A 27,599-nucleotide genomic window follows, 5' to 3' on the forward strand; every position below is an offset into this window, starting at 1 on the left:
ATGTTGATACTGCAGTCTTGTTGCCACTGGGCAACGCCTTGGAGTCACCCTCACGTCCACGACCGGCGCCGTTCATGCTCTCCGTCCGGCGTGCCCTGTGGCAGCCATCGCTCGGGTTTCTCTTCATCTCGTACAAATCTTTCGCCTTTTACTAAAGATTTCCGTGGAGGGGAACTGCCCCGAGTTTACGGTATTTTTGGAAGCTCTGCTTCGGCGGAGCTGCACCTGCCTGTCCAAAGTCGAGCGTCGTGGTGTTTTGTTTTGCGGCGGCGGCGGCGGCGGCGGCGGTCCGCTTTTGCTGGCCCCGCCTCCCCCCGTAACCATGTGAGCGCGGGGGGCGTCGCTAGAGGGGCCGCCGCACCCCGTGCAGTTGTGGGGTATCGCTTCTCGGCCTTTTGGCTAAGATCAAGTGGAGCATATCGTGCACGCGACGGGAAGGCGATGGGGACGTTGGGCCCATTGAGATTGAGGAACACGATCCGTTTTGTGGTTCCGGTGAGCAGGAGGACGGAGATGAAGAGGGAGTACTTTTCGGACAAGGTTTTGCTGGACACTTTGGATTTGGGAGTGCGGGAGGTCCTTTGCTTGCAGGAGTATCGGCCTCAAGGTACGTTTGATGTTACTTTTCGGACTGAAATGTTTTTTGAAATGGCTAAGAAGAGGATTAATGAGAAGTTACATGTGGATTTTTTTAGGGGTATGGTGTTTTTTTCGTCAGAGACTCATGTTTTTGTGCACATGTTCAATCCTTTTGTGTTAGAAGAAGATATTGTTGCTTTTTTGAAGAGGTATTGCCGTGATGTGAGAGAGGGTGCTAAAGTGACTGATTCAAGGGGTTTCTGGACGGGAAGGAGAAGGTTTAAAGTGCGCTTTAAAGCTGGGGCTTCGCCTCCCCAGTCCTTCGCCTTGGGGCCAGACAGGGGCTACTTGTTTGTCCCTGGGAGGCCTGGGGGTTGTTGGAAGTGTGGGGAGAATGGACATGTAAGAGAGGACTGCAAAGTAACTAGGTGCCGCCATTGCGGCTCTACGGAGCACATGGCGGCGAAATGTTTGGCTCCGAAGACCTGCAGTCTTTGTGGGTCTTCGGAGCACCTGTTTAGAGCTTGCCCAGGTCGAAGGAGTGCTGCTGTGGGTCGTGAAAAGTCTGAGGGTCGAGGACCGACGGACGTGCGGTCGGCTGCTGGAGAGGAGTCCCCTATGCCCCCCGGGAGGACTCTTTCGAGGCTTGCTGATCCTTTGTCTGACGGCGGCCATGCGGTCGCTAAGATGGCGGCTAACGATGAGCAGGTGGTGAGCCATGTGGTAGCAAAGATGGTGGCTAGCAGCGAGCAGGTGGTGAGTGCACATGGAGCTGCTGCTGAGAGGCCCTCTGTTCCCGCCCCGGAGGGTTCATCTCAGTTTGCAGCTCCCCAGGCTGTTAATGTTGTTAGTGTGCTTTCCCCTGGGCCTACGGCTGATTCCCCACAGGCTGTGGCCGAGGAGACGTGTTCTGGTGTTCCCGTGGTTTCTCCTGGACCTCGGGCTGATCCCCCCCAGGCTGTGGCTGAGGAGACGTGTTCTGGTGTTGCTGTGGATGAGTCGGCGAGAGAGGTTTCACCTAGGTCGTGGGCTGATTGCCCCTTCGATGAGGAGGTGGTGATCACAGGAGTGGCACCAGCTACAGGGAAGCGCCCCCTGGAGGACAGCGGGTCGGAGGAGACTCCGGTGCGCCGCCTCAGGTCGTGCCAGACAGTGCAGGTGTTTGGCCAGGTCACCCCCCTGGAGGAAGATGATGGCGATGACGACAGCGAGGAGGAGATCGAGGTCGATGACGGCAGGCCCGGTGAGGAGTTGGTGGTCGGCGCGGATTTGCTTCTGGGCTGGGACGAGAAGAATTTGAAGCAGTTGACGGGCATGGTCGAGTCAAGTGGAAGTGACTGAGGTGTGTTTGCAAGGTCGACGGCGATGATATGGAGGCCGTGGGCGCCAAGGCCAGTTGTGTCGTGGTGGCTGGAGGCGGGGCCTCCCCGGATTCTCTTCTGGGGTGCGATGAGGACAATGTGAAGGCTACTACTGTTCTGGTGGAGCCTAGAAGTTATGACTTTGTGTTGTGATGTGTGTTTGGTGATGGGCTTGTGATTTTTTTTTGTAGCTTTGTGAAATGGGCTGAATAAAGTCTTGTGGGACATGCTATAGCCCTAGTACGTGCGTATGTTGGAGACGATGGGTGTTTTGCTATGGTTTTTATGGTTGTCTGTATGGATTACTGTATGGTTTGTTCTTGATCTGATTTATCTGATCCGCTTCGCATAATATGTGAATAATCTGTTCTTATCAGTTTAATATCTGATACGTCCTCTACCCGAGGACCATATATTAATCTGATTTTTGGAACAGGGAGACGGAAGAGGGGCTTGCTCCGTCCGCTCCACGCATCGACCCGGTATTGCAGCGACTCCGGGAACGGTGCACATTCCTTTGACTGTGTAAGAAAAGAACCAACCCAGTGGAACTGACTGACTGACTGACTGACTGACTGACTGACTGACTGACTGACTGACTGTGATGAAATCCTCCTTAGCAGAGCAGACGCAGCAGCAGGAGTCCTTGCCAGGTGTTTTGGCCAACCGCGCCACCTCCCTTTTCGGCCCCTTTTGGGTTTTCCCGCCCTTTTACTCTTTTTTTTTTTTTTTTTTTTTTTACACATTTAAATTTAAAGGGGATGTTGATACTGCAGTCTTGTTGCCACTGGGCAACGCCTTGGAGTCACCCTCACGTCCACGACCGGCGCCGTTCATGCTCTCCGTCCGGCGTGCCCTGTGGCAGCCATCGCTCGGGTTTCTCTTCATCTCGTACAAATCTTTCGCCTTTTACTAAAGATTTCCGTGGAGGGGAACTGCCCCGAGTTTACGGTATTTTTGGAAGCTCTGCTTCGGCGGAGCTGCACCTGCCTGTCCAAAGTCGAGCGTCGTGGTGTTTTGTTTTGCGGCGGCGGCGGCGGCGGCGGCGGTCCGCTTTTGCTGGCCCCGCCTCCCCCCGTAACCATGTGAGCGCGGGGGGCGTCGCTAGAGGGGCCGCCGCACCCCGTGCAGTTGTGGGGTATCGCTTCTCGGCCTTTTGGCTAAGATCAAGTGGAGCATATCGTGCACGCGACGGGAAGGCGATGGGGACGTTGGGCCCATTGAGATTGAGGAACACGATCCGTTTTGTGGTTCCGGTGAGCAGGAGGACGGAGATGAAGAGGGAGTACTTTTCGGACAAGGTTTTGCTGGACACTTTGGATTTGGGAGTGCGGGAGGTCCTTTGCTTGCAGGAGTATCGGCCTCAAGGTACGTTTGATGTTACTTTTCGGACTGAAATGTTTTTTGAAATGGCTAAGAAGAGGATTAATGAGAAGTTACATGTGGATTTTTTTAGGGGTATGGTGTTTTTTTCGTCAGAGACTCATGTTTTTGTGCACATGTTCAATCCTTTTGTGTTAGAAGAAGATATTGTTGCTTTTTTGAAGAGGTATTGCCGTGATGTGAGAGAGGGTGCTAAAGTGACTGATTCAAGGGGTTTCTGGACGGGAAGGAGAAGGTTTAAAGTGCGCTTTAAAGCTGGGGCTTCGCCTCCCCAGTCCTTCGCCTTGGGGCCAGACAGGGGCTACTTGTTTGTCCCTGGGAGGCCTGGGGGTTGTTGGAAGTGTGGGGAGAATGGACATGTAAGAGAGGACTGCAAAGTAACTAGGTGCCGCCATTGCGGCTCTACGGAGCACATGGCGGCGAAATGTTTGGCTCCGAAGACCTGCAGTCTTTGTGGGTCTTCGGAGCACCTGTTTAGAGCTTGCCCAGGTCGAAGGAGTGCTGCTGTGGGTCGTGAAAAGTCTGAGGGTCGAGGACCGACGGACGTGCGGTCGGCTGCTGGAGAGGAGTCCCCTATGCCCCCCGGGAGGACTCTTTCGAGGCTTGCTGATCCTTTGTCTGACGGCGGCCATGCGGTCGCTAAGATGGCGGCTAACGATGAGCAGGTGGTGAGCCATGTGGTAGCAAAGATGGTGGCTAGCAGCGAGCAGGTGGTGAGTGCACATGGAGCTGCTGCTGAGAGGCCCTCTGTTCCCGCCCCGGAGGGTTCATCTCAGTTTGCAGCTCCCCAGGCTGTTAATGTTGTTAGTGTGCTTTCCCCTGGGCCTACGGCTGATTCCCCACAGGCTGTGGCCGAGGAGACGTGTTCTGGTGTTCCCGTGGTTTCTCCTGGACCTCGGGCTGATCCCCCCCAGGCTGTGGCTGAGGAGACGTGTTCTGGTGTTGCTGTGGATGAGTCGGCGAGAGAGGTTTCACCTAGGTCGTGGGCTGATTGCCCCTTCGATGAGGAGGTGGTGATCACAGGAGTGGCACCAGCTACAGGGAAGCGCCCCCTGGAGGACAGCGGGTCGGAGGAGACTCCGGTGCGCCGCCTCAGGTCGTGCCAGACAGTGCAGGTGTTTGGCCAGGTCACCCCCCTGGAGGAAGATGATGGCGATGACGACAGCGAGGAGGAGATCGAGGTCGATGACGGCAGGCCCGGTGAGGAGTTGGTGGTCGGCGCGGATTTGCTTCTGGGCTGGGACGAGAAGAATTTGAAGCAGTTGACGGGCATGGTCGAGTCAAGTGGAAGTGACTGAGGTGTGTTTGCAAGGTCGACGGCGATGATATGGAGGCCGTGGGCGCCAAGGCCAGTTGTGTCGTGGTGGCTGGAGGCGGGGCCTCCCCGGATTCTCTTCTGGGGTGCGATGAGGACAATGTGAAGGCTACTACTGTTCTGGTGGAGCCTAGAAGTTATGACTTTGTGTTGTGATGTGTGTTTGGTGATGGGCTTGTGATTTTTTTTTGTAGCTTTGTGAAATGGGCTGAATAAAGTCTTGTGGGACATGCTATAGCCCTAGTACGTGCGTATGTTGGAGACGATGGGTGTTTTGCTATGGTTTTTATGGTTGTCTGTATGGATTACTGTATGGTTTGTTCTTGATCTGATTTATCTGATCCGCTTCGCATAATATGTGAATAATCTGTTCTTATCAGTTTAATATCTGATACGTCCTCTACCCGAGGACCATATATTAATCTGATTTTTGGAACAGGGAGACGGAAGAGGGGCTTGCTCCGTCCGCTCCACGCATCGACCCGGTATTGCAGCGACTCCGGGAACGGTGCACATTCCTTTGACTGTGTAAGAAAAGAACCAACCCAGTGGAACTGACTGACTGACTGACTGACTGACTGACTGACTGACTGACTGACTGACTGTGATGAAATCCTCCTTAGCAGAGCAGACGCAGCAGCAGGAGTCCTTGCCAGGTGTTTTGGCCAACCGCGCCACCTCCCTTTTCGGCCCCTTTTGGGTTTTCCCGCCCTTTTACTCTTTTTTTTTTTTTTTTTTTTTTTTTTTTTTTTTTTACACATTTAAATTTAAAGGGGATGTTGATACTGCAGTCTTGTTGCCACTGGGCAACGCCTTGGAGTCACCCTCACGTCCACGACCGGCGCCGTTCATGCTCTCCGTCCGGCGTGCCCTGTGGCAGCCATCGCTCGGGTTTCTCTTCATCTCGTACAAATCTTTCGCCTTTTACTAAAGATTTCCGTGGAGGGGAACTGCCCCGAGTTTACGGTATTTTTGGAAGCTCTGCTTCGGCGGAGCTGCACCTGCCTGTCCAAAGTCGAGCGTCGTGGTGTTTTGTTTTGCGGCGGCGGCGGCGGCGGCGGCGGTCCGCTTTTGCTGGCCCCGCCTCCCCCCGTAACCATGTGAGCGCGGGGGGCGTCGCTAGAGGGGCCGCCGCACCCCGTGCAGTTGTGGGGTATCGCTTCTCGGCCTTTTGGCTAAGATCAAGAATCGGAGACAGCGATGGTGGCAATCGAGACATGGACGGGGATTCCAAAGTTTGGAATACGGTTTCTGGTGCCAGTGGAGAAGAGGGCTATGATGACTCGGGAGGTGTTTGGAGCGAAGGTCGTCAAGGAGCTGCTGCGGATGACGGATAAGGAGGTGCTGTGCCTGCAGGGAGCGGTGGATGGGACCTGCTTCGACCTGACCTTCCGGACGATGGCGGGGATGACCGAGGGGTATCGGAGGTGGACGAGTCCGACTGGGAGAACCGAGGTGGCGGAGGGGATGTGTGCGGCGAAGTGGGGTGCGACCAACACTGTCGTGGTGCAGGTCTATAACCCCCACGTGCTGGTGGAGGACGTCTGGAGTTTCTTGGAGCGGTACTGCATCGATCTATCGGATGGGCAGCGGATTTTGGACTCCAATGGATTTTGGACAGGGAAGTGGAGTTTTATTGCGGGCTTTCGTTCGTCTGGGGGTCGTGTGTTGCGGCCTCCCTACGCGTTTGCTCTGGGACCTGACCGTGGGAGAGTATTCTTACCGGACTTGCCAAGTGAGTGCTGGGGGTGTGGGGGTGTGGGGCATTTGCGGGGGGAATGCACTGTGAAATCATGTTTGCGCTGTGGGGCTGTGGGACACGTGGTGAAAGATTGTGTTAAGTTGAAGGAGTGTGTTTTATGTGGGGGCACTGATCATTTGTTTGCTGGGTGTGTTAAACGGCGTAGCTATGCTGGGGTGGTGACTGGCGCTGCGGGGGCTCCTGCTCTTGGTACGGGGGCTCCCGCGGTGTCGGGTGAGGGGAAGCAGAGGCCTGCAAAGACGGTGCCGGTGGTGGAGAAGACGGGGACTGGGAGTGGAGTGTTGGTGCCGGTGCCTGCTGTGTCGGCTGGTGGTGTGGTGGCTGGGCCGCAGGGTAGCCAGGTTGGCTGCTCGGCTGCTACGGCTACCGCTAAGCCGCATGGCACCCAAGATGGCCGTCCTAAGGTCAAAGGTGTGGCTGGGTTGGAGGTCGTGGAGGGCGTGGCTGTGGGGAAGACGGTGGAGTCCAGCTGGGCGGATGCTTCTGCTTCGCAGGAGCAGGAGATGGTGGAAGTGTCGGCGGCGGCGGGGGCAGTGAAGCGCCCTCTAGTGGATGGGAGGGCAACGGCAGGTCCTGTGAGCCGGCAGAAGGTGGAGACGACTGTGGTTGTACCGGTGGGGGCTCCGCCCCCGGTGGTCGGAGGTGGAACTGCACAGGGGCTAGGGAGGGGGGAGAGGCCGCCCCCTACTGTTCAGGTGGGGGGATGGGACGTGGAGAGTGTAAAGCGGACGATGGGTTTGGGTTGATGTGTTTTGTGTGATGGGGTTGTGTATCTGTGTTTCTGTGTTTGTGGGTGTGCTGGTTTGATGTATTGGGTGGATTAAATAGTGTGTTGTGGGTGGGTAAGGTTTTTCGTATATGTGTGTACGTCATTCACTGTGTTTGGCCGGGCCTGTGTGCCTGGGTCGTTGTTATGTTATGTTATGTGTTATTGTTTATGGCAGCAGCCTCTAGCTTAGCTTAAACTTAAACTTCCTTCTGTATCTTTTGTGTGTTGTGTGTATCCTGTGTGTATCTCCTGTGTGTTGTATTTTCAAGGCTGCTTCGCACTGTTTATATTCAATAAAAAAAAAAAAAAAAATCTGTTCTTATCAGTCGCTTCTCGGCCTTTTGGCTAAGACAGCGGTCGACTCGCGGTGAGAGGAAGGCGGTCCTTACCTTGTGGTGGTTTGGACACTCTCATCCGGGAGTTATATTGGTTTTGTGTGTTTTTTCTGTCTCAAAAATTACTGTTTTTTCGTTTTGTTTTTTGTACTGTTTTGTGTTTTTTGTCTCTTTTAACAGGTCCAAGCAGCTGCCTCTTCCTTTGGAGTTCCTTTTAAAACAGCAGGCCCAGGTAAGCGCTGTTTAGCTCCTTTTTATTGTGTGGTTTTTAGCTTGTTTTAGCCTAGCCTTTTAGCATAGTTTTTTAGTTAATTTATTGTCTTAAGTATTTATAGTTTTAGTGGTTTTAGTTTAGGTTTAGGCTGGTGGTGCCTCCACCATGTCGGCTGCTCGTGCTGGCATGAGGAGGCACCACAGCGTACGTTTTAATTTCGTGTCAAAAAATGGAAGGCTAATGGAGATGTCCAGATTGGACTTTTCAAGAAAGTGTGTCCAACAGATGCTTGGTTTTAATGCTAGTGAGTTAAATTGTTTGGTGACTCTGCCTGGAAACAAAGGTTTTGATGTTAGCTTTCGCTCGGCTTCACTGCTTAATAGTTTTTGGCAACGGTTTGTTACTTGTAAAGACCAGCTCTCCATGTTTGAAGTTGAGAAACTTTCGGACAATTCACAAAAAGTGGTGATTGTTAGAATGTTCAATGAAACTGTGACTGGGGAAGACATTAGCACATGGCTGGCTAGATTTTGCGCGGTTCGTAGCCCACCAGTTAAGGTTTTGGACGAGGACGGCATTTGGAACTGCTCGTGGAGAGTTCCCATTAAACAATGGGAAGACCCGAGCAGTTACCTAGGCCTCCGTCAGATTCCGTCTATGATTGTGTTGGGAGAGAACCGGGGCTACATTCATTACCAAGGGATGCCTAAGCTGTGTCGCAAATGCGGCCAGCTTGGGCATCTTGCCGAAGCGTGCCAGGAAATTGTATGCAGGAAGTGTAGAGAAATTGGGCATCTTTTCGAAGATTGCACAAATGGCAGAAAGTGTAATCTCTGTGGAGTTTCATCCCATCTCTACAGAGATTGCCCTAGCTCTTTTGCCAACAAGCTAAAGGCTACCAAAATGGCCGCCATGGCCGCCCGGCCGCATGGCCCAGAACAAGAACAGGAAGAGAAGGACGAAATGGAGGAAGGGGTGGTCCCTGAAGTTTTGGAGGGAAACCTCCAGCCAGCTTCAGGGACTAGCCGGGCGGCTACGAGCAAAGCTAACACCCAGGCAGAGTCAGAGCACGGATTGGAGGCCACACCCTCCCAGCTGGGAAAGGAGATGGAGCAGGCGGAGGAGGAGCCTGAAGGAGAAAAGGAAGCCCCGCCTCCCGAAACCGCTGAGGAGGTGAGTGTGGCCTCCGAGGGGGCTGAAGCACCTGCTTCACTCCCCAATGCGCAGCATAAGAGACCTTTAGAATCTCCTCTGTCAGAAATGACAGAGAAGAAAAACCGGGTGATACTGTCTTCAGATAGTTCCTCTTCGGAAGATCTGAATCGACTGTGGCCCGGTGGACGTGAAGTGTCCTTTATGCGGATGGCGCTCAGAGCATCCACGCCAAGGGCAACGCAAGAGTTTTTCTCTGCCGAGCCCGACGCTGGAGACACCAGTGACCCTTCTGGACCAAATTCAATGGTCATAAAGGAGGAGCAGGTGTCACAGGAGATCAACCCCGGTTGATCTCCACTTGTTTTAAAAACATGTCTCTGTAGTGTTTTAACTCTGTCGTGTTCATTTTTATCATACTGCTCATGAGTCTCACAATCTCAACAATCAATGTAAGAAGTGTGAAGACTCTAGTGAGAGCTCAGAGCATTTTATCCCTGTTGAGCACTCTGAATGCAGATATATTTCTGCTGCAAGAGTGCTCCTTGCCTTTTTTAAACAATTACAGCAAGTGGGAACAGATGTGGACCCCGGGACCCTCCGTGTGGAGCGGGTCCAATTTTAACAGAGCGGACGGGGTTGCCATCTTGATCAAGAATCCACACATCTCGGTGAAGGGCAGCACGGTGGTGAGACCCGGGCGGGCCCTTTTAACCCACTTGACTGTTTTAGACAGGGATTTTAATGTTCTTAATGTGTATGGTTTTAATGATAAACACGACCGACATGACTTTTTAGAAGAGCTGCAGCCCCACATGCTAGGGAGGGCTCCCCTAGTGGTCGGAGGGGATTTTAATTGTGTTTTAAGCAGACAGGATAGAAAGAATGTAGGGGAAGATTTTAAGGTAGATAAGACATCTGTACTTTTAAAGAATATAGTTAGGGATTTTAATTTAGTCGACTGCTACAGAAAAGTGCATCCACGGGAGGAGGGCTTCACCTGGCACAGTGGTGACGGCGCCCGAGCCTCCCGTATCGACTATGTTTTAACAAGAGACTGCCCGCCCACGGATGCTACATTGTCCCCCATGTTCTTTTCCGATCACTGCATGCTCTCCTGCACCCTTTCACTCCCCACAGGTGTGACGGTAGGTGGAGGGCTGTGGAGGCTAAACTGTTCCCTGTTACAGGATGAGGAGATAGTCAGAGAATACAGGGAGCAGTTCAGCCTCTGGCAGACCCTCCAAGACTTTTTCGATACACGTGCACAATGGTGGGAGATGGTGAAGGGAAAGACCAAGACTTTTTTTAAGATTAAAGGTAGAGACAAAAGAGAGAGAGAGAGGAGGTGCATGTTGGGGCTGCAAAAGAGACTACAGAGGTATTTTAACCTTTTAAACATGGGTTTTGATTTTAATGAAGAAATCAAGAAGGTAAGAAAAGAAATGTCAGTTTTAGCCGAATTCAAAAGTAAAGGAACAATTTTAAGAAGCAAAGAAAGAGAAACAGAAGAAGGAGAAAAATGCACCAGGTACTTTTTTAAGAAAATAATATCAAGAGGGGGTGGGATAATGAAGTTAAAAAATGATGGGAGGGAAGAAAATTGCACAGAGGGGATTTTAGAAATTATACAACTGTTTTATCAAGACCTGTACGCAGAGAAAGAGGTGCATGAGGAGGTGACGGAGGAAGTTTTAGAGTTTTTAAATAAAACTCTTAACAGTCAACAAGTTTTAACAGAGGATTTTACATTGGTTGAGCTTTTAAAATGTCTTAAAGGTTTTAAAACAGAAAAATGCCCGGGAGAGGATGGGCTCCCCGTGGAATTTTATGTTACCTTTTATGACATTTTAGCCAACGACATGCTGACTGTTTTTAAAGAATTTGACGAACTTGACAGACTTCCAGACAGCTTTAGATCAGGGATAGTTTCTTTACTATATAAAAAAGGCGACAGGACTGACCTTAAAAACTGGAGACCCATAACGCTTTTAAACTGTGATTGTAAACTTTTTAGCAGACTTTTAGCTTTACGCATGTCGACTGTTTTAGAGGACGTGATCCACCCGGATCAAGTCTGTGCCGTCCCTGGAAGGAGGATCACGGACAGCCTAGTGCTGGTCCGAGACGCCATCTGTTTTGCGAGAGACAGAAATATTAGGCTTTTAGTGCTAAATTTAGATTTTGAGAAAGCTTTTGATCGGGTCTCGCACCAGTACCTTTTAAAGGTACTGCAAAAAATGGGTTTTCCAGGGAGGTTTTTAAAGTGGGTGGGATTGCTGTATAAAGACATCAACAGCAAAATTCGAGTAAATGGGCACCTAACCAATGCGATAAATGTTCGCTCTGGCGTCCGCCAGGGGTGTCCGTTATCCCCACTCCTGTTCGTTGCGTGCATCGAGCCGCTGGCACAGATATTGAGAAAGGACAAATGGATCAAAGGACTGGACTTGCCAGGTGGACTGACTGCGACTTGCGCACTTTACATGGACGACGTGACCCTTTTATTAAATGACTTTTTATCGGCCCAAAGAGCACTCGACTTGACTGACTGGTACGGAAGGGCCTCGGGCGCCAAGCTCAACAGGGGCAAGTCCGAGGCCCAGCTCTTTGGGCCGTGGGGTGACGTAAGACCAGATCTGGCAGTAGATTTTAAACAGACAGACATAAGGATTTTAGGTATTAAATTTGACAATGAGGGTGGTGGACGGGGCAACTGGACTGACGCGTTAGGGAAAGTGAGACAACGACTGGGGTTCTGGGGGCTAAGACAGTTGACGTTTGAAGGTAAGGTTTTAATTTTTAAAGCAGTTATCTTACCTTTGTTTTTATTACTGTGTTCTGTTTTTAGCCCCCCCAGGAGCTTTCTTTTAGGTGTGGAGAGAGCGGTGTTTTATTTCATGTGGGGGTCCAAGTGGGAAAGACTAAGGAGGGAGGTCCTGAAGAAAAGACCTGAGAACGGAGGAAAGGGCCTCCCAGACCCCCACCTGTTTTTAGGAGCCCATTTCACCGCCCTCCACATCAGATACGCGACGGCCCCATCCGGAGACAGCAAGACAACAGCCCTGGCCCGGTTCTGGATGGGGTCGTACCTGAGAAAACTGAAAATTTTAAATACTGATCTTAAACGTCCAGTTGCTTTTAACCTGCCCCCTCAATATGTTTTTATCAAAAAGTTTTTAATGAGATTTGACTTAGAGGGGCAGGATGTCACCATTTTAACTAAAGCAAAATCTCTTGTCTCCCTTGTGCAGGACCGGGAAGCAGTGAGCCCCGTTCCCGGCCTCACACTCAGTGAGGCCAAGCAGGCTTGGAGGAACGCTGCCCACCCCGCCCTCCAGAACAAGCTGAAGGACCTGGCGTGGATGGCGCTCCATGAGGTCCTCCCGGTCAGAGCCGTGATGCACTCCCGGGGCATGGCCAGAACCAACACCTGCCCGCGGCCAGGATGCGGCCAACCTGAGACCGTGCGGCACCTGCTCTGGGAGTGCGGCGTGGCGAGGGACCTGTGGGCCGATACCGGCCCCCTGCAATGCCCGAGCCTGCCAGCAGGGGAGGTCCCCCCAAGCTACCATCTAGTGGTCAGCGGGGTGGGCCAGGGCGCCACCACCATCCCAGCCGCCGACTTCGCCGCGCTCTGGCTCACCCTAAACTGCATAAAAGCCGCACTGTGGACCTCCCGCAACCTGCTGGTGGGGAAGCGCGTGACGGTGCCCCTGCCAGCGTTACGGCGGCTGGTGACATCTACGCGGCAGGAGGCGCCGCACGTCGCCATTCGGAGGAGGGGGCCGGGGTCACTAACAGAAGGTTCCCGCCCCCCACGGCCGCTGGCTCCCGCCGAAGCACCCCCACCACTACCATCACGGGACGGAGCAGCGGGCGGAGGGGAGGACCTCCACTGGGCGCATCCGCGCTTGCCTCGCTCTTCTGGAGAGCGGGGTGGAGCCTCTTGGTAGTGGCTCACCCCGGTCTGGCACAACGGAGACCTTTTAATTGACTCTTATTGCATTTTATTACATTTGGAACTCTTTTAAAAGCGTGGACTTTTAACATCCTTTTACACAAACATGAACTTTTAAACACACACATGGACTTTGCACACACAGACACAGTTTTAAAACAAAAATGGCTTTTATAGACAAATGATTTTATTTTTGTAAAAATGTGCTGTGAAAAATTATGAAAATGTAAAATGTGAAATGAAAATGCAAAATGTGAAAAGAATGAAAACCATGTGATGTGATGATAATGTGATGAAATGATGAAAGAAAAATGAAAATGTACCACAAAGAAAATCCATGAAATGTAACAAAACAAATCAAAATGTAATGCAAAAACATGAGTTTGTGACAATAAAAGTTTTCCAAAGGAAAATCTGTTCTTATCAGGTGGACTACCAGAGACAGCGATGGCGGTGTCGGAGGCGAATGCGAGGGATGTGGTGCCGAAGCATGCAATGCAGTTTTGGATCCCGAAGCTGCGGAGGGAGGAGTTTTCGAGGGAGCTTTTTGGAGCGGCGATCGTGAAGGGGCTGCTGGGGGCAACGGACAAGGAGGTGCTGTGCCTGCTGCCGTCGACGTTGGGCTACGACGTAACCTTCCGGTCGCCGGTGGACATGTTGGTGGCGGTTCGGCGGTGGAAGGAGGCTGGGGAAGGACTACGAGTCAACAGATTGGAGTTTGGAATACGGATGAGGTTTTGGCGTCCGATGAATGTCGTGGTGGTCCAGGTCTTCAACCCCCACGTGCTGGAGGAGGATGTTCGGTGTTGGCTGGGACGGTATTGCACGGAGGTACCGCAGGGACGGCGTGTCGTGGACAGCAACGGCTTCTGGACGGGGAAGTGGACGTATCACGTGCTGTTTCGGTCAGAGGGGAATCGCCAGGTGCGGCCTCCCTTCGCCTTCAGTTTGGGGCCTGACAGAGGGAGGATTGTTATTCCGGACTTGCCAAGTGAGTGTTGGGGTTGTGGGAGTGCGGGGCACTTGCGGAGTCAATGTACTGTGCTGGCTTGTTTGCGGTGTGGGTCTAAGGAACACTTGGTGAAGGACTGTAAGAAGCTACGGGAATGTTCTTTGTGTGGGGCGACGGACCATCTTTTTGGGGGCTGTGAAAAGCGGAGGAGCTACGTGTCGGCGCTGGTGAAGGGCTGTGAGTATTGTGGAGGGAAGGATCATCAGCCTGCGGCTTGTGCCAGGTGGAAGAGTTTCCAGGAGGCGGAGCGGCTGGTACGCCAGGGGGGGGATCCCACTGTGCCGGTGGGGGCCTCTTCTGTGCCCGCGGGGGTGAAGACGGTGCCTGTTGGTGCGACGGTGGCAAGAGCGAGTGGAGTGAAGGCGCCTGCGGCGTCTCTTGGTGGTTCGGGAGCAGGGCAGCGAGGTAGCCAAGATGGCTGCTTGGTGGCTACGGCTACGGCTAGGCCGCATGGCAGTCAAGATGGCCGCTCGGTGACTGGTGCTGGTGGGCGGAGTTTGGACGACTGGGCTTCTGCTTCTGCTTCCCAGGAAGCGGAGATGGCTGAGTCGGCGGTGAAGGCGTCGGGGGCAGTGAAGCGCCCCCTGCAGGACGGGAGTGAAGGTGGTTCGCCGGGGACTCCGGTCCGCCGGTGCAAGGGTGGGGGCGGGGTCCCCGTCTCTAATAGGTACGAGGCCCTGCTGGTGGAGGACGGTGGTGACGGGTCCATGGAGGTGGCGGTGTCTAGTGGCGAGGAGGAGTCGGACGGGTCGACAGGCTCTGTGAGGGAGGGGATTTCTTCCCCTTCTCCCCCTTCTTCGGGGGACTTGCTTGGGTGGGATGAGGGGAATTTGAAAAGGACTACGGGGATGTTGGACTGATTGGGGTTGTGTTGGGATGTTGATGTTGTTGTTGGTTGGTTGTGTTGGGGTGGATTAAAAGTGTACTGAGGGTGGACGTGTTGGTTTTGTGTTTGTGTGTCTTGACATTTTTTTTGTTTTTGGCTGGGCCTGTGTGCCCGAGCTCACTTATGTACCTGGTTCCTTGGGGCCTGCGTGCCCATTTTACCACAGCCTCTAGTCTAGACTTCACTTCCTTCTGTATCTTTTGGGTGTTATATCTTGTGTTTGTTTTTCAAGGCTGGTGGGACTTCTGTGCCGCATAGGACCAGCACCCCCTGTGGTGGTGGCATGGCATGTCAAATGTCTTTCTATGTGGTGTGCTATGGCTTATGTGAATAATAAAAAAAAAAAAAAAAAAAAAAATCTGTTCTTATCAGTTTAATATCTGATACGTCCTCTACCCGAGGACCATATATTAATCTGATTTTTGGAACAGGGAGACGGAAGAGGGGCTTGCTCCGTCCGCTCCACGCATCGACCCGGTATTGCAGCGACTCCGGGAACGGTGCACATTCCTTTGACTGTGTAAGAAAAGAACCAACCCAGTGGAACTGACTGACTGACTGACTGACTGACTGACTGTGATGAAATCCTCCTTAGCAGAGCAGACGCAGCAGCAGGAGTCCTTGCCAGGTGTTTTGGCCAACCGCGCCACCTCCCTTTTCGGCCCCTTTTGGGTTTTCCCGCCCTTTTACTCTTTTTTTTTTTTTTTTTTTTTTTTTTTTTTTTTTTTTTTTTTTTACACATTTAAATTTAAAGGGGATGTTGATACTGCAGTCTTGTTGCCACTGGGCAACACCTTGGAGTCACCCTCACGTCCACGACCGGCGCCGTTCATGCTCTCCGTCCGGCGTGCCCTGTGGCAGCCATCGCTCGGGTTTCTCTTCATCTCGTACAAATCTTTCGCCTTTTACTAAAGATTTCCGTGGAGGGGAACTGCCCCGAGTTTACGGTATTTTTGGAAGCTCTGCTTCGGCGGAGCTGCACCTGCCTGTCCAAAGTCGAGCGTCGTGGTGTTTTGTTTTGCGGCGGCGGCGGCGGCGGCGGCGGTCCGCTTTTGCTGGCCCCGCCTCCCCCCGTAACCATGTGAGCGCGGGGGGCGTCGCTAGAGGGGCCGCCGCACCCCGTGCAGTTGTGGGGTATCGCTTCTCGGCCTTTTGGCTAAGATCAAGTAGAGTGAAGGGAGTTGCGATGGCAAGTACATCATTGTATGGGCCGGCCCCTCAGGTGCGGCTTAGGAATACGGTGAGGCTGACGGTGGATGACGTTCGAGAGCTGCGGATGAAGGTCGATTTGGACTACGTTATGCGGATCGTGCTGGATGGGCTGTTTAAGGTGGCAGTGGAGAAGCTGCTCTGCGTGATGGATTTCCCGGCTGCTGGACTGTTTGACATCAGCGTTTTGGTGCTGAGGAGGGTGGTGGAGGGTTGTTTTTCTGTTGCAGGGCTGCCTTATAGGGGAGGGGGTGACGGGGTGGTCTTTGCAAGGGTGGGGAGGGGCGGTCCTTGTAGATGGGGCTGGAAATGACTTTTGCCTCCCTTAATGTAAGGGGGCTCCGGGACAAGGGAAAGCGGGCTGTGTTTTATGCCTCCTTGGAGGGGCTGGGGTTCGACTGTTTATTTTTGCAGGAATGCCACCTGCGGGACAGGGGGGATGCGGGGGTGTTTTCAAGGGGATGGGGCAGGGGGCCTTCTGTGTGGGGGGTGGGAAATGCTCATTCTGATGGGGTGGGGGTTTTGTTTGGGTCTTGGGATTTTGTGGTGGAAACAGTGGTCTGTAGTGAGCCGGGGAGGGTTTTGTGTGTGGACTGCACGTTTCGGGGCCTTGATTTAAGGCTGGTGAACGTCTATGCTCCTAGTGGGAGGGGGCGGCAGGCGGGGTTCTTCACTGGGCTCACTCCGCTGCTGACATGTGACAGGGTGGTGGTGTTAGGGGGGGATTTTAACGTGGATGTGCGACGGGGAGTGGGGGCTGGGGAATTGAAGGGGTTGTGTAGGGATATGTTGTTGGTTGACGCCTTTTTGGCTGTGGGTGGGGGGGGGGCAGGGGAAACATGGAGTAACTCCAGGGGGGCGGGGTCGAGGTTGGACTACCTTTTCTTTCCACGGGGGGTGAGCCTGCGGTGGTTCAGGGTGTCCCCAGTGTGGTGCTCTGACCACTGCATGGTTACTGCTGCTGTTCTCGTGGAGGGGTTGAGGCGGGAGAGACCCAGGTGGCGCTTCCCGAATCGGCTCCTGAGGGAGGCTGGGTTTTGTGAGGCGTATCGGGTGGCCCTCAGAGGGTGGTTGGCGATGAAGTGCCGCTTCTCCTCGAGGGCTGACTGGTGGGAGGGTTGGAAGGAGAGGACGGTGGGGTTTTGCAGGGGTTGGGTGGCCAGTGCCAACGTGGAGAGGAAGAGGCAGGTGAAGCTGTGGAACAGGGAGTTGGAGGAACTGTGGGTGGCGGGTGGGGATGTTGGGGACATGGAGGCAGTGAAGCTGAAGTTGAGGGACTATTTTGAGGAGCGGGCGCGCCGTTTGGGCGTGCAAGCTCGAGTGCGGGCATGGGAGGATGAGAGGCCCTCCAAGTTCTTTTTTAGGACGGTGAGGGAGCGCCAGGTGAGGAGGCATATGGCGGCGCTGGAATGGGAGGGCGGGGGTGGCGACGAGAGGGGAGGACATGGCCGAGGTGGCAGCTCGGTACTACGAGGGCCTCTTTACTGAGAGGTGTGGGGAGGAGGGGGTAGTGGGGTTTTTTTTGGATAAACTGGAGGGTAGGCTGAGTGAGGAGCAGCGGGCGGAGCTGGATCGACCTCTGGAGCTTGGGGAGCTGGGGAGGGCCCTCCAGTCCATGAGTGGGGGTAAGTCCCCCGGACAGGACGGGTTGACTGTGGAGTTTTTTAGGGAATTTTGGGATGTGTTGGGGGGTGAGTTGGTCGAGGTGCTCGAGGAGCGGCGGGGGGCGGGGTTTTTATTGGGATCGATGTCAACAGGGCTCATCACGCTCTTGTTTAAGAAGGGGGACGCCAGAGCACTGAGCAACTGGAGGCCAATCACTCTACTGGCCGTCGACTATAAAGTCTTGGCCAAGGCCCTGGCAATGCGGCTGGGGCCGGTGATGGCGTCCGTAGTGGGGGAAGACCAGACGTGTGGGGTGAGGGGGCGGTGTAGTGGGTTGAATTTGGTTTTAATCAGGGACATTACTTGTTGGGCAGAGCAGAGGGGATTGCCACTGGGGGTGCTAAGCCTGGACCAAGAAAAGGCTTTCGACAGGGTTAGCCATAAGTTTCTGTTCAAGGTGTTGGGGAGGATGGGGTTTGGGGGGGGGTTTTTAGCTTGGCTTGGGTTGCTTTATAGGGGGGCGGTGAGCAAGGTGGGGGTGAATGGGTTTTATTCCAGGGCTGTCCCTCAGGTAGGGGGAGTGAGGCAGGGTTGTCCTCTGTCTCCTCTCCTCTACGTCCTGGTCCTGGAGCCATTGCTGGCTGCCTTGAGGCAGGACTCACGGGTGGCAGGGGTACATCTACCGGGGGGTGGGGGGGCGGAGGCTAAGGTCTCCGCCTACGCGGATGATGTGTCCCTTTTCTTGACCACAGAGCACAGCTTTGATCGGGTGAACGTCCTCTTGGAGGAGTTCGGCAGAGCTTCGGGGGCCAAGGTGAACAGGGGGAAATCCTCGGTCATGTTTTTTGGGAAATGGGCAGGGAGGGTGGATCCATTGGGTGGGTTTGGAGTTACTCCAGATGGCCTGAAGATCCTGGGGTTGCATTTTAAGCGGGGGGATTGTGGGGGTTTTAACTGGGATGACCGGAGGGGGAGGGTGGGGAGACGCTTGGGCCTGTGGAGGTCGAGGTACCTCTCCCTGTCGGGGAGGGTCATGGCGGTCAAGGCGGACCTGCTGCCCCAGTTAAATTATCTGGCTTATGTGTTCCCTTTGCCGTTTTTGTGTGGTAGGAGGTTAGAGCGGGATGTTTTTTCTTTCATTTGGGGTGGTGGGATGGAGAGGGTGGCAAGGGAGCAAATGTTTAGGGGGGTTTCGGAGGGGGGGAGGGGGGTCCCGTGTGTCGCTGTGCGCGTAATGGCGATACACGTGGCGTTCCTCGCCAGGCTAGTGATGGGGGTTTTTGCCCACAAGGCTGCGGTTTTCGCAAGGTTCTGGCTGGGGTTCGAAATGAGGCGGCTGAGACCTTTGTCCAGTACGTCTCCCTGGTCCCTGGTCAGGCCTGGGCACTATGACAGGGTGGCAGATTTTCTGAGGGGGAATGGGTGGTGTTGGGAGGGGGAGGCCGTGCTGGACCACCGGCGCCTGTATACGGGGGTAATGGATAGGAGGTGGGAGGAGGGTGGGACTGGGGAACCCATGGTCAGGGGGATTGACTGGGGGGGCATCCAGCCTCCTGTTTTGTGTGGGGAGGGTAGGGATCTGAACTGGCAGGCGGCTCTGAACCGCCTGCCGGTGAGGGAGCGGCTGCATAGGCATGGGATTAGCCGCACTCCCCTGTGCCCTGTGGGGTGTGGGAGGGAAGAGACTCTGGACCACGCTTTGTGGTCGTGTCGGGGAGCAAGGGACACCTGGGCCATGGTACAGAACTGGTGGGGTGGGTGGGCGGGTCTGCCACTTTCAGCAGATTTGGTGCTACGGGGGCGGGGCTTGGGGGGTTTGCGGGTGGGGAGGAGGGTTGCTTTTTGGGTTTTGGTTTCTTTTGTGAAGTTGGCTCTGTGGGACTGGAGGCAGGGGTGTGTGAGGAAGAGGACCCCGGCACTGGCTCCACGGGTGGTTTTTGTTTGGTTTTTGGGGAGGGTGAGGAGGTGTATTGAGGAGTATGAGGGGGTGTATGGGAGGGACAAGGCGAGGGAAATGTGGGGGGGACTGCCGAGGGTGGGGGTGGGTTAATGGTGGGAGGGATCTGAAGGGTTTGGTTTAAATAAAGAGTGGTGTACTGGTGGTGGGTAGCGTAATTTTGATGACTCTGTGTATGATGTTATGATTTGGTGATTGGTGTTAATAAAGTCGTACAAAAAAAAAAAATCTGTTCTTATCAGTTTAATATCTGATACGTCCTCTACCCGAGGACCATATATTAATCTGATTTTTGGAACAGGGAGACGGAAGAGGGGCTTGCTCCGTCCGCTCCACGCATCGACCCGGTATTGCAGCGACTCCGGGAACGGTGCACATTCCTTTGACTGTGTAAGAAAAGAACCAACCCAGTGGAACTGACTGACTGACTGACTGACTGACTGACTGACTGACTGTGATGAAATCCTCCTTAGCAGAGCAGACGCAGCAGCAGGAGTCCTTGCCAGGTGTTTTGGCCAACCGCGCCACCTCCCTTTTCGGCCCCTTTTGGGTTTTCCCGCCCTTTTACTCTTTTTTTTTTTTTTTTTTTTTTTTTTTTTTTTTTTTTACACATTTAAATTTAAAGGGGATGTTGATACTGCCGTCTTGTTGCCACTGGGCAACGCCTCGGAGTCACCCTCACGTCCACGACCGGCGCCGTTCATGCTCTCCGTCCGGCGTGCCCTGTGGCAGCCATCGCTCGGGTTTCTCTTCATCTCGTACAAATCTTTCGCCTTTTACTAAAGATTTCCGTGGAGGGGAACTGCCCCGAGTTTACGGTATTTTTGGAAGCTCTGCTTCGGCGGAGCTGCACCTGCCTGTCCAAAGTCGAGCGTCGTGGTGTTTTGTTTTGCGGCGGCGGCGGCGGCGGCGGCGGCGGCGGCGGTCCGCTTTTGCTGGCCCCGCCTCCCCCCGTAACCATGTGAGCGCGGGGGGCGTCGCTAGAGGGGCCGCCGCACCCCGTGCAGTTGTGGGGTATCGCTTCTCGGCCTTTTGGCTAAGATCAAGTAGAGTGAAGGGAGTTGCGATGGCAAGTACATCATTGTATGGGCCGGCCCCTCAGGTGCGGCTTAGGAATACGGTGAGGCTGACGGTGGATGACGTTCGAGAGCTGCGGATGAAGGTCGATTTGGACTACGTTATGCGGATCGTGCTGGATGGGCTGTTTAAGGTGGCAGTGGAGAAGCTGCTCTGCGTGATGGATTTCCCGGCTGCTGGACTGTTTGACATCAGCTTTTTCGAGCAGGCGGACTGTCTGGAGTTCTTTCGGCATTTTCAGCTGGAGCGGTCGCGGGAGGAGGTGAGGGGCATTTCTATCACTCCTTTGTTTGGACATGCTAGCACGGCGTTGTACGTGCTAATGTACAACCCGTGGGTGGAAGTGGAGGTGGTGGAGGCTTTTTTAAGGCGGTATTGTTCAGAGGTCCGCGGGGGGTTGAAATGCCTGAACCGATTTGGTGTGTGGAACGGGAGGCGCCAGTTCTTCGTGAAATTTAAGGAAGACCCAGACGGTGAGGACGGACTCCTGCACCCGCCGGGGTCTTTCTCCCTGGGGCCGAACCGGGGTTTTCTATCGTACCGGGGGCAGCCGGTGTACTGCAGGCGGTGTGGGGGACGGGGCCACATGAAGGCAGAGTGTACGGGTCCCGGCTGCAGGAGGTGCGGGAGCAAGGCCCATGAGGCGAGGGTTTGCCCAATGCTGAAGTCCTGCTCGATCTGCGGAGGTGGGGATCACCTGTTTCGGCAGTGTCCAGAAGGGAGGAAGTCGTTTGCGGCGGTGGCTGGGCGGCAGGAGGCTGTGTTTCGAGAGGTGGTGGCTGAGGAGCGTCTGGAGGAGCGGAGGCCGTGTGTGGGGGACGGGCAGGTCGATGCTGACGGCGGTGTGGGGCCTGTGGAGGACCTGCGCGGGGCACCGGCGTCGCTGGACACGGAGGTGGTGATGCAGCAGTCCTTTGCTGACCGTGTGCCGCTGCCGGATTCAGGGGGGAGTGAGGTGGATGGAGCTGACGGCATTTCGCGTCGGGAGGAGGTAGCAGCTAAGGCTACATGCGGGGGACCGCATGGCCAAGATGGCGGCTCACGTCTTCCTCGGGAGGTGGGCCTGGAGGTGGAGGAGTCGTCTTTGGAGGTGGCGCCACCTGGTGGTGGGGAGTCTGGCCGGTGGAGCGAGGATCCGGATGCCGAGAGGGTCTTCGCGGACTCCTTGCAGCTTGAAGACGTGCAGATGGGGGAAGGCCCGCGTGGGTCGAAGAGGCAGGCGGCTGCGGGAGAAGGGACCGGAGGTGCGTCAAAGGTGAAGGTGGTCCCGGCGGAGCTGCAGCAGTATTCGGCGGCGGCTGCGGCGGAGCGGGCCAGTTCGTCTGGGCAGCGGCTGGGGGACGTGCCGGTCATGGAGCAGGCACTTTCCCCTTTCTCGGCGCTGGAGGTGAGCGTGGACAAGCTGAAGGCTGGCGGGGGGGGCGGCTCGTCGCCTGAGCTGTACTCCTCGTCTGAGGATGGCCGGTCGTCTTCTGGGAGCCCGGAGGTCGTTTCCAGTGGTGGTGAGGAGCGGGAGACGGGGGAGGGGAGCCAGAGCCCGTTGTCGGGACTCCTCAGGAGGGCCGTTCCTACGCGCGACCGGCCTCAGCTGGGACCGGTGTCTGATGGCGGGAGGGACGTCGGCCTGTCTTGACTGTGAGTAGCTGATGGCTTGTTCTTTGTTGTGCTGGACTTGGTTGGGTGGGATGGGGAAGTGTCTGGACTGTGATGGGGACTGTGGGTTTGCTGTGCTCTTTGGGATGTGGGTTTTTTCCTGTGTATTGTATGGGGGGGAGGGGGGGTGTGGGGGGGGGGTTTCGGTGCTGAGGAGGGTGGTGGAGGGTTGTTTTTCTGTTGCAGGGCTGCCTTATAGGGGAGGGGGGGACGGGGTGGTCTTTGCAAGGGTGGGGAGGGGCGGTCCTTGTAGATGGGGCTGGAAATGACTTTTGCCTCCCTTAATGTAAGGGGGCTCCGGGACAAGGGAAAGCGGGCTGTGTTTTATGCCTCCTTGGAGGGGCTGGGGTTTGATTGTTTATTTTTGCAGGAATGCCACCTGCGGGACAGGGGGGATGCGGGTGTGTTTTCAAGGGGATGGGGCAGGGGGCCTTCTGTGTGGGGGGTGGGAAATGCTCATTCTGATGGGGTGGGGGTTTTGTTTGGGTCTTGGGATTTTGTGGTGGAAACAGTGGTCTGTAGTGAGCCGGGGAGGGTTTTGTGTGTGGACTGCACGTTTCGGGGCCTTGATTTAAGGCTGGTGAACGTCTATGCTCCTAGTGGGAGGGGGCGGCAGGCGGGGTTCTTCACGGGGCTCACTCCGCTGCTGACATGTGACAGGGTGGTGGTGTTAGGGGGGGATTTTAACGTGGATGTGCGACGGGGAGTGGGGGCTGGGGAATTGAAGGGGTTGTGTAGGGATATGTTGTTGGTTGACGCCTTTTTGGCTGTGGGTGGGGGGGGGGCAGGGGAAACATGGAGTAACTCCAGGGGGGCGGGGTCGAGATTGGACTACCTTTTCTTTCCACGGGGGGTGAGCCTGCGGTGGTTCAGGGTGTCCCCAGTGTGGTGCTCTGACCATTGCATGGTTACTGCTGCTGTTCTCTTGGAGGGGTTGAGGCGGGAGAGACCCAGGTGGCGTTTCCCGAATCGGCTCCTGAGGGAGGCTGGGTTTTGTGAGGCGTATCGGGTGGCCCTCAGAGGGTGGTTGGCGATGAAGTGCCGCTTCTCCTCGAGGGCTGACTGGTGGGAGGGTTGGAAGGAGAGGACGGTTGGGTTTTGCAGGGGTTGGGTGGCCAGTGCCAACGTGGAGAGGAAGAGGCAGGTGAAGCTGTGGAACAGGGAGTTGGAGGAACTGTGGGTGGCGGGTGGGGATGTTGGGGACATGGAGGCAGTGAAGCTGAAGTTGAGGGACTATTTTGAGGAGCGGGCGCGCCGTTTGGGCGTGCAAGCTCGAGTGCGGGCATGGGAGGATGAGAGGCCCTCCAAGTTCTTTTTCAGGACGGTGAGGGAGCGCCAGGTGAGGAGGCATATGGCGGCGCTGGAGTGGGAGGGCGGGGGTGGCGACGAGAGGGGAGGACATGGCCGAGGTGGCAGCTCGGTACTACGAGGGCCTCTTTACTGAGAGGTGTGGGGAGGAGGGGGTAGTGGGGGGGTTTTTGGATAAACTGGAGGGTAGGCTGAGTGAGGAGCAGCGGGCGGAGCTGGATCGACCTCTGGAGCTTGGGGAGCTGGGGAGGGCCCTCCAGTCCATGAGTGGGGGTAAGTCCCCCGGACAGGACGGGTTGACTGTTGAGTTTTTTAGGGAATTTTGGGATGTGTTGGGGGGTGAGTTGGTCGAGGTGCTCGAGGAGCGGCGGGGGGCGGGGTTTTTATTGGGATCTATGTCAACAGGGCTCATCACGCTCTTGTTTAAGAAGGGGGACGCCAGAGCACTGAGCAACTGGAGGCCAATCACGCTACTGGCCGTCGACTATAAAGTCTTGGCCAAGGCCCTGGCAATGCGGCTGGGGCCGGTGATGGCGTCCGTAGTGGGGGAAGACCAGACGTGTGGGGTGAGGGGGCGGTGTAGTGGGTTGAATTTGGTTTTAATCAGGGACATTACTTGTTGGGCAGAGCAGAGGGGATTGCCACTGGGGGTGCTAAGCCTGGACCAAGAAAAGGCTTTCGACAGGGTTAGCCATAAGTTTCTGTTTAAGGTGTTGGGGAGGATGGGGTTTGGGGGGGGGTTTTTAGCTTGGCTTGGGTTGCTTTATAGGGGGGCGGTGAGCAAGGTGGGGGTGAATGGGTTTTATTCCAGGGCTGTCCCTCAGGTAGGGGGAGTGAGGCAGGGTTGTCCTCTGTCTCCTCTCCTCTACGTCCTGGTCCTGGAGCCATTGCTGGCTGCCTTGAGGCAGGACTCACGGGTGGCAGGGGTACATCTACCGGGGGGTGGGGGGGCGGAGGCTAAGGTCTCCGCCTACGCGGATGATGTGTCCCTTTTCTTGACCACAGAGCACAGCTTTGATCGGGTGAATGTCCTCTTGGAGGAGTTCGGCAGAGCTTCGGGGGCCAAGGTGAACAGGGGGAAATCCTCGGTCATGTTTTTTGGGAAATGGGCAGGGAGGGTGGATCCATTGGGTGGGTTTGGAGTTACTCCAGATGGCCTGAAGATCCTGGGGTTGCATTTTAAGCGGGGGGATTGTGGGGGTTTTAACTGGGATGACCGGAGGGGGAGGGTGGGGAGACGCTTGGGCCTGTGGAGGTCGAGGTACCTCTCCCTGTCGGGGAGGGTCATGGCGGTCAAGGCGGACCTGCTGCCCCAGTTAAATTATCTGGCTTATGTGTTCCCTTTGCCGTTTTTGTGTGGTAGGAGGTTAGAGCGGGATGTTTTTTCTTTCATTTGGGGTGGTGGGATGGAGAGGGTGGCAAGGGAGCAAATGTTTAGGGGGGTTTCTGAGGGGGGGAGGGGGGTCCCGTGTGTCGCTGTGCGCGTAATGGCGATACACGTGGCGTTCCTCGCCAGGCTAGTGATGGGGGTTTTTGCCCACAAGGCTGCGGTGTTCGTAAGGTTCTGGCTGGGGTTCGAAATGAGGCGGCTGAGACCTTTGTCCAGTACGTCTCCCTGGTCCCTGGTCAGGCCTGGGCACTATGACAGGGTGGCAGATTTTCTGAGGGGGAATGGGTGGTGTTGGGAGGGGGAGGCCGTGCTGGACCACCGGCGCCTGTATACGGGGGTAATGGATAGGAGGTGGGAGGAGGGTGGGACTGGGGAACCCATGGTCAGGGGGATTGACTGGGGGGGCATCCAGCCCCCTGTTTTGTGTGGGGAGGGTAGGGATCTGAACTGGCAGGCGGCTCTGAACCGCCTGCCGGTGAGGGAGCGGCTGCATAGGCATGGGATTAGCCGCACTCCCCTGTGCCCTGTGGGGTGTGGGAGGGAAGAGACTCTGGACCACGCTTTGTGGTCGTGTCGGGGAGCGAGGGACACCTGGGCCATGGTACAGAACTGGTGGGGTGGGTGGGCGGGTCTGCCACTTTCAGCAGATTTGGTGCTACGGGGGCGGGGCTTGGGGGGTTTGCGGGTGGGGAGGAGGGTTGTTTTTTGGGTTTTGGTTTCTTTTGTGAAGTTGGCTCTGTGGGACTGGAGGCAGGGGTGTGTGAGGAAGAGGACCCCGGCACTGGCTCCACGGGTGGTTTTTGTTTGGTTTTTGGGGAGGGTGAGGAGGTGTATTGAGGAGTATGAGGGGATTTATGGGAGGGACAAGGCGAGGGAAATGTGGGGGGGACTGCCGAGGGTGGGGGTGGGTTAATGGTGGGAGGGATCTGAAGGGTTTGGTTTAAATAAAGAGTGGTGTACTGGTGGTGGGTAGCGTAATTTTGATGACTCTGTGTATGATGTTATGATTTGGTGATTGGTGTTAATAAAGTCGTACAAAAAAAAAAAAAATCTGTTCTTATCAGTTTAATATCTGATACGTCCTCTACCCGAGGACCATATATTAATCTGATTTTTGGAACAGGGAGACGGAAGAGGGGCTTGCTCCGTCCGCTCCACGCATCGACCCGGTATTGCAGCGACTCCGGGAACGGTGCACATTCCTTTGACTGTGTAAGAAAAGAACCAACCCAGTGGAACTGACTTGACTGACTGACTGACTGACTGACTGACTGACTGACTGTGATGAAATCCTCCTTAGCAGAGCAGACGCAGCAGCAGGAGTCCTTGCCAGGTGTTTTGGCCAACCGCGCCACCTCCCTTTTCGGCCCCTTTTGGGTTTTCCCGCCCTTTTACTCTTTTTTTTTTTTTTTTTTTTTTTTTACACATTTAAATTTAAAGGGGATGTTGATACTGCCGTCTTGTTGCCACTGGGCAACGCCTCGGAGTCACCCTCACGTCCACGACCGGCGCCGTTCATGCTCTCCGTCCGGCGTGCCCTGTGGCAGCCATCGCTCGGGTTTCTCTTCATCTCGTACAAATCTTTCGCCTTTTACTAAAGATTTCCGTGGAGGGGAACTGCCCCGAGTTTACGGTATTTTTGGAAGCTCTGCTTCGGCGGAGCTGCACCTGCCTGTCCAAAGTCAAGCGTCGTGGTGTTTTGTTTTGCGGCGGCGGCGGCGGTCCGCTTTTGCTGGCCCCGCCTCCCCCCGTAACCATGTGAGCGCGGGGGGCGTCGCTAGAGGGGCCGCCGCACCCCGTGCAGTTGTGGGGTATCGCTTCTCGGCCTTTTGGCTAAGATCAAGTAGCAGAGATAGCGATGGTGGCCATTGAAACATGGACGGGGATCCCGAAGTATGGAATTCGGTTCCTGGTGCCGGTGGAGAAAAGGGAGATGGTGACTCGGGAGGTATTCGGAGCACAGATTGTGAAGGAGCGGCTTCGGATGACGGACAAGGAGGTGCTGTGCCTGCAGGGAGCGGTGGATGGGACCTGTTTTGATTTGACCTTCCGGACGATGGCGGGGATGACCGAGGGGTATCGGCGGTGGACGATTCCGTCTGGGAAAATCGTGGCGGCGGAGGGGATGTGTGCGGCGAAGTGGGGCGCGACCAACACAGTCATCGTGCAGGTCTTCAACCCCCACGTGCTGTTGGAGGATGTCTGGAGCTTTTTGGAACGGTACTGCGTGGACCTGTCGGATGGGCAGCGGATTTTGGACACTAATGGATTTTGGACGGGAAAGTGGAGCTTCGTTGCGGGCTTTCGTTCGTCTGGGGGTCGTGTGGTGCGGCCTCCCTACGCGTTTGCTCTGGGACCTGACCGGGGGAGAGTGTTCATACCGGACTTGCCAAGTGAGTGCTGGGGGTGTGGGGGTGTGGGGCATTTACGTGGGGAATGTAATGTGAAGTCATGTTTGCGCTGTGGGGCTGTGGGGCATGTGGTGAAAGATTGTACTGAGTTGAAGGAGTGTGTTTTGTGTGGGGGGACTGATCATTTGTTTGCTGGGTGTGCTAAACGGCGTAGTTATGCTGGGGTGGTGACTGGCGCTGCGGGGGCTCCTGCTCTTGGTACGGGGGCTCCCGCGGTGTCGGGTGAGGGGAAGCAGAGGCCTGCAAAGACGGTGCCGGAG

At 55.2% G+C, this 27,599-nt stretch overlaps 11 non-coding genes across 11 annotated transcripts; all 11 read left to right on the forward strand.

The window, feature by feature from the left end:
* The first annotated feature begins 107 nt into the window (after positions 1 to 107).
* On the forward strand, positions 108 to 221 carry LOC121681706. The gene has a single exon (XR_006022253.1). It is a non-coding gene; the product is annotated as a U5 spliceosomal RNA (small nuclear RNA).
* Positions 222 to 2,268: 2,047 nt separating this feature from the next.
* LOC121683455 lies at positions 2,269 to 2,456 on the forward strand. The gene has a single exon (XR_006022795.1). It is a non-coding gene; the product is annotated as a U2 spliceosomal RNA (small nuclear RNA).
* A 352-nt stretch (positions 2,457 to 2,808) lies between these two features.
* Positions 2,809 to 2,922, forward strand: LOC121681710. The gene has a single exon (XR_006022254.1). It is a non-coding gene; the product is annotated as a U5 spliceosomal RNA (small nuclear RNA).
* Positions 2,923 to 4,969: 2,047 nt separating this feature from the next.
* LOC121683463 lies at positions 4,970 to 5,157 on the forward strand. Its single transcript, XR_006022796.1, has one exon. It is a non-coding gene; the product is annotated as a U2 spliceosomal RNA (small nuclear RNA).
* A 364-nt stretch (positions 5,158 to 5,521) lies between these two features.
* On the forward strand, positions 5,522 to 5,635 carry LOC121681715. The gene has a single exon (XR_006022256.1). It is a non-coding gene; the product is annotated as a U5 spliceosomal RNA (small nuclear RNA).
* Positions 5,636 to 15,046: 9,411 nt separating this feature from the next.
* LOC121683941 lies at positions 15,047 to 15,240 on the forward strand. The gene has a single exon (XR_006022968.1). It is a non-coding gene; the product is annotated as a U2 spliceosomal RNA (small nuclear RNA).
* A 353-nt stretch (positions 15,241 to 15,593) lies between these two features.
* LOC121681718 lies at positions 15,594 to 15,707 on the forward strand. The gene has a single exon (XR_006022257.1). It is a non-coding gene; the product is annotated as a U5 spliceosomal RNA (small nuclear RNA).
* A 3,987-nt stretch (positions 15,708 to 19,694) lies between these two features.
* On the forward strand, positions 19,695 to 19,881 carry LOC121684227. Its single transcript, XR_006023076.1, has one exon. It is a non-coding gene; the product is annotated as a U2 spliceosomal RNA (small nuclear RNA).
* Positions 19,882 to 20,235: 354 nt separating this feature from the next.
* LOC121681723 lies at positions 20,236 to 20,349 on the forward strand. The gene has a single exon (XR_006022260.1). It is a non-coding gene; the product is annotated as a U5 spliceosomal RNA (small nuclear RNA).
* A 5,593-nt stretch (positions 20,350 to 25,942) lies between these two features.
* LOC121684204 lies at positions 25,943 to 26,131 on the forward strand. The gene has a single exon (XR_006023063.1). It is a non-coding gene; the product is annotated as a U2 spliceosomal RNA (small nuclear RNA).
* Positions 26,132 to 26,478: 347 nt separating this feature from the next.
* On the forward strand, positions 26,479 to 26,592 carry LOC121681729. Its single transcript, XR_006022261.1, has one exon. It is a non-coding gene; the product is annotated as a U5 spliceosomal RNA (small nuclear RNA).
* Positions 26,593 to 27,599: the final 1,007 nt, after the last annotated feature.

This window comes from Alosa sapidissima, chromosome 1, assembly GCF_018492685.1.
Source record: "Alosa sapidissima isolate fAloSap1 chromosome 1, fAloSap1.pri, whole genome shotgun sequence".
NCBI lineage: Eukaryota > Metazoa > Chordata > Actinopteri > Clupeiformes > Clupeidae > Alosa > Alosa sapidissima.